Here is an 8,379-nt window from a genome sequence, read left to right on the forward strand (position 1 = left end):
TGAGAAGTTATCAATGTTCAAATCTTTGGGCAAAGTCCTGGATCAATCCCAATCCTACCTACAGCACCTTTAATGAATCCTGACATACATAACTCTCTATTTTTCTATTATGCTTGCTATATGAAACGCATTTATTTTTAATAACTCTTTATGCCTTTCTTTTAAATTCTCCCCTGGTTGACTGAATTAAGTTTGCCTAGCCTATGGGTTTGATTACAACCCGTCTGCTTGTGTTTCTTGACCCATCTCACATCTTTTTTAGAGATGTCACCATGTTCCCAGATGTCTGTAGTGTACTTGGTGTCTACGATATTATTTCTAGCGACAGACATAGAGGCCAAACTAACAGAGACGTAGCAGAGATATAACAAACAAGGAAAGATCTTCATTAGCAAGATTTCACAGACATGGATTAACAGTTTGGCTAATTGCATTTGTAAAAAGCCTTTTGTAAATTAATTTGGCAGAAGCTGCATCTTACTTCATGGAAATGTAAAAAAACTTCCACTACTACAGCCTGAAACGCAAGATTTAATGAAACATAAATCAGTTTCTCACCGTATTCATTTAAATTATCCTCCCCCCACCCTAAAAAAAACCCATCTTGCATGTCATTATCTCTACCAGCGCTTCCACTTGTTCCAATCATTCACTGGGGTGGTCAGTGACAGCACTCTGTCTTCCTAATGAGTAGAGAAAAGACAGAGTGAAGAGAGGTGTGAAAGAGGGATAAAGAATGCGTTTACGCGCCCGATGAGGAGCTCATTTCCTTTACCTCGCTCACAAGTCTTTAATTGCCAATTGTCGGGATTGTGGCCGTTTTAATTAGCGTCCAATAACAAACCGTGACCACGAGGGCCGCGGTGACAAACAATAAAATGATTTGATTTCCACTTCTACACCTTCCACTCCCCCCTCTCATTCCCCCCCCCACCCCACCCACCAGACGCTGGTTTCATTTGTCAGCCGGGATGCAGCTCTGGATCGGCTGGAGAATTCATCTCAAACAAACATTAACTGTTGAACAAATCACTGCGAGCTGGGGGGGGCTGCCGAAAACTAACTGCCAGTTTAGGACACACACACACACACACACCGTACGTATGAAGGTTATATAGGTATATAGGTGTTATAGTCTTGGTGTGCGGTGTCTGACGATGCCGGTTGGGGGTGTGATGCACAGGGGCAATTATATTCACAATAAAACCAAATTTAAAAAAACAACAATATTTAAACAAAAGTTCAAACATTTGATGGTTCAGGTGCCCTGCCGCCCATATTTCATGACTTTGTGGTAAAGTTCTACCATGGACTCTGTAACTTGGTGACCTTGTTTCAAGCCATTCTAGCGTGGTATAGAGGGGTTGCTACCAACAGTTCACGTGCACTGACTTTCTATTTCACCTCCACAAAGGAAGTGTTTTCCGTAAACTGTTGTTTAAAACACGTCTGATCATTCCTGTCAGTGACATAACCACAATACTCAGATCCCAGAATGTTTTCAGAGAAGATAGAAACGAGAAAACTATGAAAATAAGAGATTGGTGGTGATTTCAAATAAATAAAACTGTGTCTTCAGAAACAATACAGTTATGATGTCAACCATATCTCTAGTTATGTGGGTGAAAAGGGTGTGTTGGGTTAAGAAAAGATAACAAACATAGTAAAAGAAAAGACACAAGAGAGAGAGAGAGTATATGGGTGCCGGTGGGTGGGGGGGGGGGGTTGGTACAGGATTAGTTGCCTGGCTTGTAGTCACTTTTTCTCCCAAAATCCATCCGTATTGCAGTCAGAGCTATTTGGGCGTCCTAGCAGATGACAAATAGGGCTTGTCAAAGGTGCTGCTGTGATTCCCACCATGCTACCTCTGTAACCCCCCCCCCCCCCCCCCCCCCCCCCCCCCCCTAACCTGTGCCTCAAACTGCCCGAAAACCCTCGGCCCAACAACATGACACCCGCTGTCACACAGCTGTTCTGCCTCTTCTACTATTTAATGACATCTATAGTGAGCTGTACAGTAGGTGGGTTATTCCTCTGTGTGTGTGTGTATGTGTGTGTGTGCGCGTGTGTGTCAGCAGGGATGGATGGACGGTGTTGCTCTGATTGTAAACCACTGCAGGTTGTGTTGGTTGAGTGGCTCTGGGAGCAATGGGGTCTCAATCTTCTACTAGAGGACCATGACCAATGAGAATGTGAACAAACGCTCACACACACACACAGACATATACACCTGGGGTCTCAATCTTCCCTTAATAGACCTTTGACAGTGGCCTGCCTTGCAATTGGGTGGGTTGCTTAAAGTGGCACCCTGTGCTGCGAAGACAGCGTTTGCAGACGCATGCAGCTCACACACTGTCCATCCATCTCTCGCTGACTCGCTGCACAGATAATCTACTCTACTCGCCACGCGCTGCAGACATTGCTCCTTCTGCGAGTAGCCTGCCTTCCAGCCTCAGAGACACATTAAAGGGACAGTTCAACATACTTTCCCACCTCCTGTCAAACTATCCATGCAGATAGTTTGGCTCTTTATTGGATCAAGTTTAGAGATATCTCTGAGAATGCCAAAAACAATAAGCGTGATGGGAGATTGTTAGGGATGCACCGCTCCGATCTGCCGGATCAGTTTCAGCGCCTAATTAAGAATATATATATATATATATATATATATGTAAAATTCGCCACTTGTTCACAACCTGTCCGACTCAGTGCATCTGTTTCCATTCACCTCCATTGTATCACAATTCAGTGTTAGTGAACCAACCAAATACAGTACAAAATCAAAATCAAAGGTTATATCCTCTCGAGATGTGTGTGTGTGTGTGTGTGTGTGTGTGTGTGTGTGTGTGTGTATAAAATGGGTCTGATCCCCTTCATTTAGTCCAACTGAGGAATCCACTCAAAGCCCGTAACAAGTCACTAATGTAGATGCTGCTTTATCAACATAAAACGGCAAATGCACGGTGACACTCCAAGATCCACTTATGTGATGTAAGTGGATCTGGGAGTGGTGAACCACAGTGACACCCCTAAGATGACTGAGCCTCGTCTAAGCGGCGTCGACTAGTCTTGTCTCAGCCCTCTGACTGGGGCTACTGACAAGCCACTACACCACGCCCCCCCACCCCGTCCTCAGTCATCTTAGGGATCCCCCCACTGATCCCCCTTCCATACCTGACGGCTAATTCCAGGGAACGGCGGTCTCCGTCTGCCCCCTCACTGGCACAACCCGATGGATAATAAATCTTGTTATTGACAGCGACTGTTCCCCCTGCCACCCAATGCTGCCGTCCCCTGGGGCTCATCTTCTGACACCCATTGCTCCGTGTGCCATGCTAACATCAGACTTAACAAGGGAGTTACCACAATTTAATAACCTGCTGGAAGCCAGCGTGGTTATGATAATATGATCTCTACATGTTTGACATCCAGTGATACTTTCTGAAAGAGTTGGATGTACCCACTCTGCCAACAGGGAACTGCATGCCATGGTTTTAACAAATACTGCATCCAGTAATTCGTGTGAGTACATCGTGTACTCCTAGAGTATGGTACTAGCATGTGAGCATTGCAGGAGATGTAGCATGTGAATGAGTCTTAACAAGAAATTTGAGGACAGAAGGAGATCAATGCTGGAGGCATTACTGCATGTAAACCCTCGTCTTTTCCAAGATCAAAGACAAGGTCACTGGATTCCCTGCTGCAGGATGTGGGTGAAATTATAATCCCTGACCTGCTGTCGGACAAAACGTTTGTGCAATTAATGTGTCATGTAGTGGCTTGTTACATTCGTAACTAGAGCACTAATGGACCATTTGGTCAGAATTACACTGCTAGGAAATAGCTTGGGTCCACATTCAGCTCCTGTTAGCTGCTGACATTTGTTAAAGGTCCCATGGCATGAACATGTCACTTTATGAGGTTTTTTAACATTAATATGTGTTCCCCCAGCCTGCCTATGGCCCCCCAGTAGCTAGAAAAGGTGGTAGGTGTAAACCGAGTGCTGAGGATCCTGCTCTGCCTTTGAGAAAATGAAAGCTCAGATGGGCCGAAATGGAATCTTGCTCCTTATGAGGTCATAAGGGGCAAGGTTACCTCCCATTTCTCTGCTTTGCCCGCCCAGAGAACTTGGCCCCCAACGAGAGAGAGACATCATGGGTTTTAAAGGAGCAACGTGACAGTTGGTCAAGGAGACACTCCCACATCACATGATGTTGATGATATCGCGAGAATCAAAATAAGACAATTAACCCAGTAAACAGAAAATAAACATATTTTAACATGTGTTTTAATCAGCAGAGTTTCGCTTCCCCAATATAGTGTTTTTAACGTCTTAGTTGGTAATTCCCTATTGGTTGATCACTACAGGTGACACATACATTTAACATCAATCACTTGATTGAACCTTAAGATTTAATGAGTTGTGCAGCTTTAAGTTACGATATGACCTAAAATCAAAATCAAGATTACTTGCACATTTCACCTTGAGAACGATAAATGAACGATAATTAAAACATTGTGATTTTTTTTTGTCCTCATAGTTCATTGGCAAGGTTTGTACTGCAAATCTGCTCAGATATTATACGTCAGATATTTTCTTTCTAATTCACAAGAACTGATTTTTGTTATTTTAAAATAATTGAAGGAAACACACAAAGCGATAACTATTATGGCTATTTATTGAAATGAAAATGTGAAGGAAAAAAAAAAAAATCACATTTTAGTTTTGTACAACATTGTCAAAAAAAGATTGTCGTGGGAAAAATTCGTGGATAAGGGCTTCAGAATTTTAATGTCTATATTTTAGACAGTACTTTTAGAGAGTACTCAGGGACCCCATCACGGTGTATTTGGATAAAGAGTTGACACAGACTGACAGGCTGACGGCTGCGTGGGGCCACATACTGACACAGGAGGACCCTGGTGTGTGTGCCATAACCTTTCAGCCAGTGTGCCGGTGATTTTTCAAAGAGAAGTGTGTGTTTTGGGTAGGAGGGAGGTGGTGGTGGTGGTGGTGGAAGTAATGATGGGGAGGAGGGGGGATACTGGCTTGCGGCCTCGTCCATCATCGCAGTGGAGCCATCAGCTGTAACATATGCCAGCTGACCCAGGGAACCTCAGGATGACCGGGGGGGGGGGGGGGGGGGGGGGGGGGGGGGGGGGGGGTTGGGATTCTCCCACTCAGCCTCACACACAGGCAAACACAATTGCATGCTGGTAGGTTGTGACTATGGCGATTTTATATATAGGGGTAATGAATATGATAACAATACTTAGAAATAACAGGGTATCAGCGGTCTACAAAAACAAGATTTTAGAAATAATTTGAGCCAGTGTGCAGTAGGACTGGTTATCGGTTGAAATTGTTAATACTAGTGCCCCTTAACCTAACCCTGAAGAAACCCACAAACTCTTATTCTTCTATTTCTTCTATTTCTTCTTCTTTCTATTTGTATTAGTCTTTATGCTAAGCTAGGCTAATCACATCCTGTCTTTACCTTCATGCATGAGGGTGATATTGATCTCCTCATGTACCTCCCGGTATAATAAATTAAAAGAAAAAAAACAGAATTTCCCAAAATGTCCAATATTACTTTTACAATAGAATCACTTAAAGTGTTTAATGTTGGATGCACAGCCCTTGGGGGGGGGGGGGGGGGGGGGGGGGGGGGGGGGGGGGGGGGGGGGGGGGGGGGGGGGGGGGGGGGCAGGGTTGGGTGGAGGTTGAAGGCGTTTAAAGTGTATATCATAAAATGATGGCCCGTTCCTTTTCAAAAATAAATATATAATCTAAGTCAAAAGATAAAATAACGTCCACATGTTAAGAGCACACTCCACGTCTAATTATTTTTCCAATTGTTGAATAATATGCAAGGAGACTTGACAACATCCTTGATGAATAATTAAATGATAATAGCCCCTACATGTGTTTTTCCAGAGTAGCCGTATGTATGCTCCTGTAGCCATAAAGCACATCCATAACGTAAATAAGACATGATGAAAACACACATTTCCTATGAACTCAACCTTGACCCTGAACCCGACCCGGAGAGCTGACAAAATCTGTCAGGTTGGGATCCGCCACGTGTGTCCCGTGACACGCGTGTCAAGCACATAGTGTCGTGTTTAGGTCGAAGGGATGACTGTGGCTGTCAATCAGCAGATTCCATTAGACGCATCAAGAGGAAGAGCCTGGGGCCTTGTCCACTTAAGGACTGCAATGATTATATACGTGATATGTGCATCTGTTTGTGAGCACTGTATAGAAAGTGTAGGTGTGTTTGCATATTTGTGAGAGAGTGAAATGCTGGGGGGGAGGGGTGGGGGGGAGGGGTGGGGGGGGGGGGGGGGGGGGGGGGGGGGGGGGGGGGGGGGGGGGGGGGGGGGGGGGGGGGGGGGGGGGGGGGGGGGGGGGGGGGTAAGCATGTCACACAAAACCTTTTCCAAGTGTGATTGGGGCACTTCAAGGTTAAGTGAGGGCATCCCTAAAGGGCAACACAAGATTCCACAAGGGATGTGAACCTCTGCCCCGAGCGATACACGTCAAGACCCCCGAGCAAGTAAGCTGTCCCGGGACCGGGGGTGGGGCGGCGGAAGAACGAGAGAGAGAGAGAGAGGGGAAAGAAAAGGGAAAAGACATGTGGACAAAAGAGTAGGCTGTCAATGGGTCTGAGGAGTTGTTTGTTCTATTATAATTATTATTCAGATTTAGTTGGTTTTTTTATGTTGTATTGACTATGACACATGCAGCTTTACAAGGTGTGACAATGGAAATGGAAACTGTCAGTGGCATGTTGTGGTTGTATTTACTGTTTTAGTTGTCTGTTGTATTTATCTTTTCATTCACCTAGCTATTTCATTATTAAGATCCTCAAAACGGCTGATATTACCAGCCAATTTTCAGCTTATCAGGTATGTATCAACTTGGCGTACATGACAAATGTCATGCAACAACAAAAATGGCAAAGATATGTTAAAGCTAATTTAGAAACAGCTTGGCCATTATACCTCAGCACAAACTGTATCTTGATAATGTCCCAAAAAAATAACATACTCGCAATTTTAAAAATGTAGTTTCGGTGGAGCTCTGGTCTTCACCTGCCATCGTCAGACTTGTGTTGCTCTGAACTGTAGTTGACAAGCGTTGTTACACCCAGAAATAGTGCTTACACATCTTGGTTGACAACATTCTTGCACTGGAATAAAGTCATATTGGGAAAGAGGAGCTGGTTGACTTTTATAATACTGAGTGATGGGTTAAAGACACATGCAGGACCCTGCAGTACTATATGTGAGTCCAAGCACCCCCACCCACACACACACACACACACAGAGCAGAGGTGGCTCAGTGGTGTAGATTTAGACCAGGACTGAGCTTCTGGTTGCAGATGCCAGCCTGGGACACATCCATCACCCTGTTGATTCTTTTGGGCCAGTGAGTGATGGACCCCAGTCAGCCGGTCGAACACCCGCAACTTCTGTTTCAGCCACTGAGTGAGAGACAAGGAGGTGATGTACAAGCCCGCTGGGGGGACACACAAGCATGTGTCCGTGTTTGGAGGACGGGGATGGGGGGTGGGGGGGGGGCTAGTGTTGAAAATGATGGTGCTGCTAATAGAGTATTAAGTAGAGCCCGACTGATAAAGGATTTAAGGCCGATACGATACAAATATTTGGTTATTTAAAAGTCTGATTTTACGATATACTTTTAATTTAAAAAAAATCAAAATCCAGAAATGCATAAGCAAACAAATAGATTTGTAGAGCGGCCTCTGGTGGACCAACTATGCAACGCCAACGCTTATATCATGGTTGACAGTACGTTATTATTTTCATATATTCATTTATCAGAATTATTTATAATTATAAATGATTCCGATGAATACAATAACTTGTGTGTGTATATGTATATTGGCCATTATAAATGCCTAATATCGGCTGCTAATATTGTTTAGTTCAGTATTACGATGTTCTTTACACTCGACTGTAAGCAAAGGTAAATCTTCCTGGGATAAAAGGTAAAGGTGCTGGCACACGGCCAAGAACTGGTGGCCTCATGTCGCCTCACATTTCCTGTGTCTTGGGCACTTAAACACATCGTAAAGACTTTGTTCAGCGCCTGCTTAAGAGGACATAATTCTCTATGTCAGCTGGCAGAGTTAATGTATTCATCATTCAAAAAAAGACACCAGATATATAAACCGTTGGTAGGACGGTGGATGATGAGAAGATCCTTCTGTGTCACACCTCTTGACTTCAGTTGTTTGCTTGGTTTCCTTACCACTGCTGCTAAAGGGGTAGTACAGTATACAGTGGGTACGGAAAGTATTCAGACCCCTTTAAATTTTTCACTCTTTGTTTCATTGCAGCCATTTTCCA

At 44.3% G+C, this 8,379-nt stretch overlaps 1 protein-coding gene across 2 annotated transcripts in view; it reads right to left on the reverse strand.

Moving 5' to 3' along the window:
- Positions 1–8,379, reverse strand: part of zc3h3 (zinc finger CCCH-type containing 3) — a 69,115-nt gene that overhangs the window by 33,713 nt on the left and 27,023 nt on the right. The window lies entirely within an intron of this gene.

This window comes from Etheostoma cragini, chromosome 9 (assembly GCF_013103735.1).
Source record: "Etheostoma cragini isolate CJK2018 chromosome 9, CSU_Ecrag_1.0, whole genome shotgun sequence".
NCBI lineage: Eukaryota > Metazoa > Chordata > Actinopteri > Perciformes > Percidae > Etheostoma > Etheostoma cragini.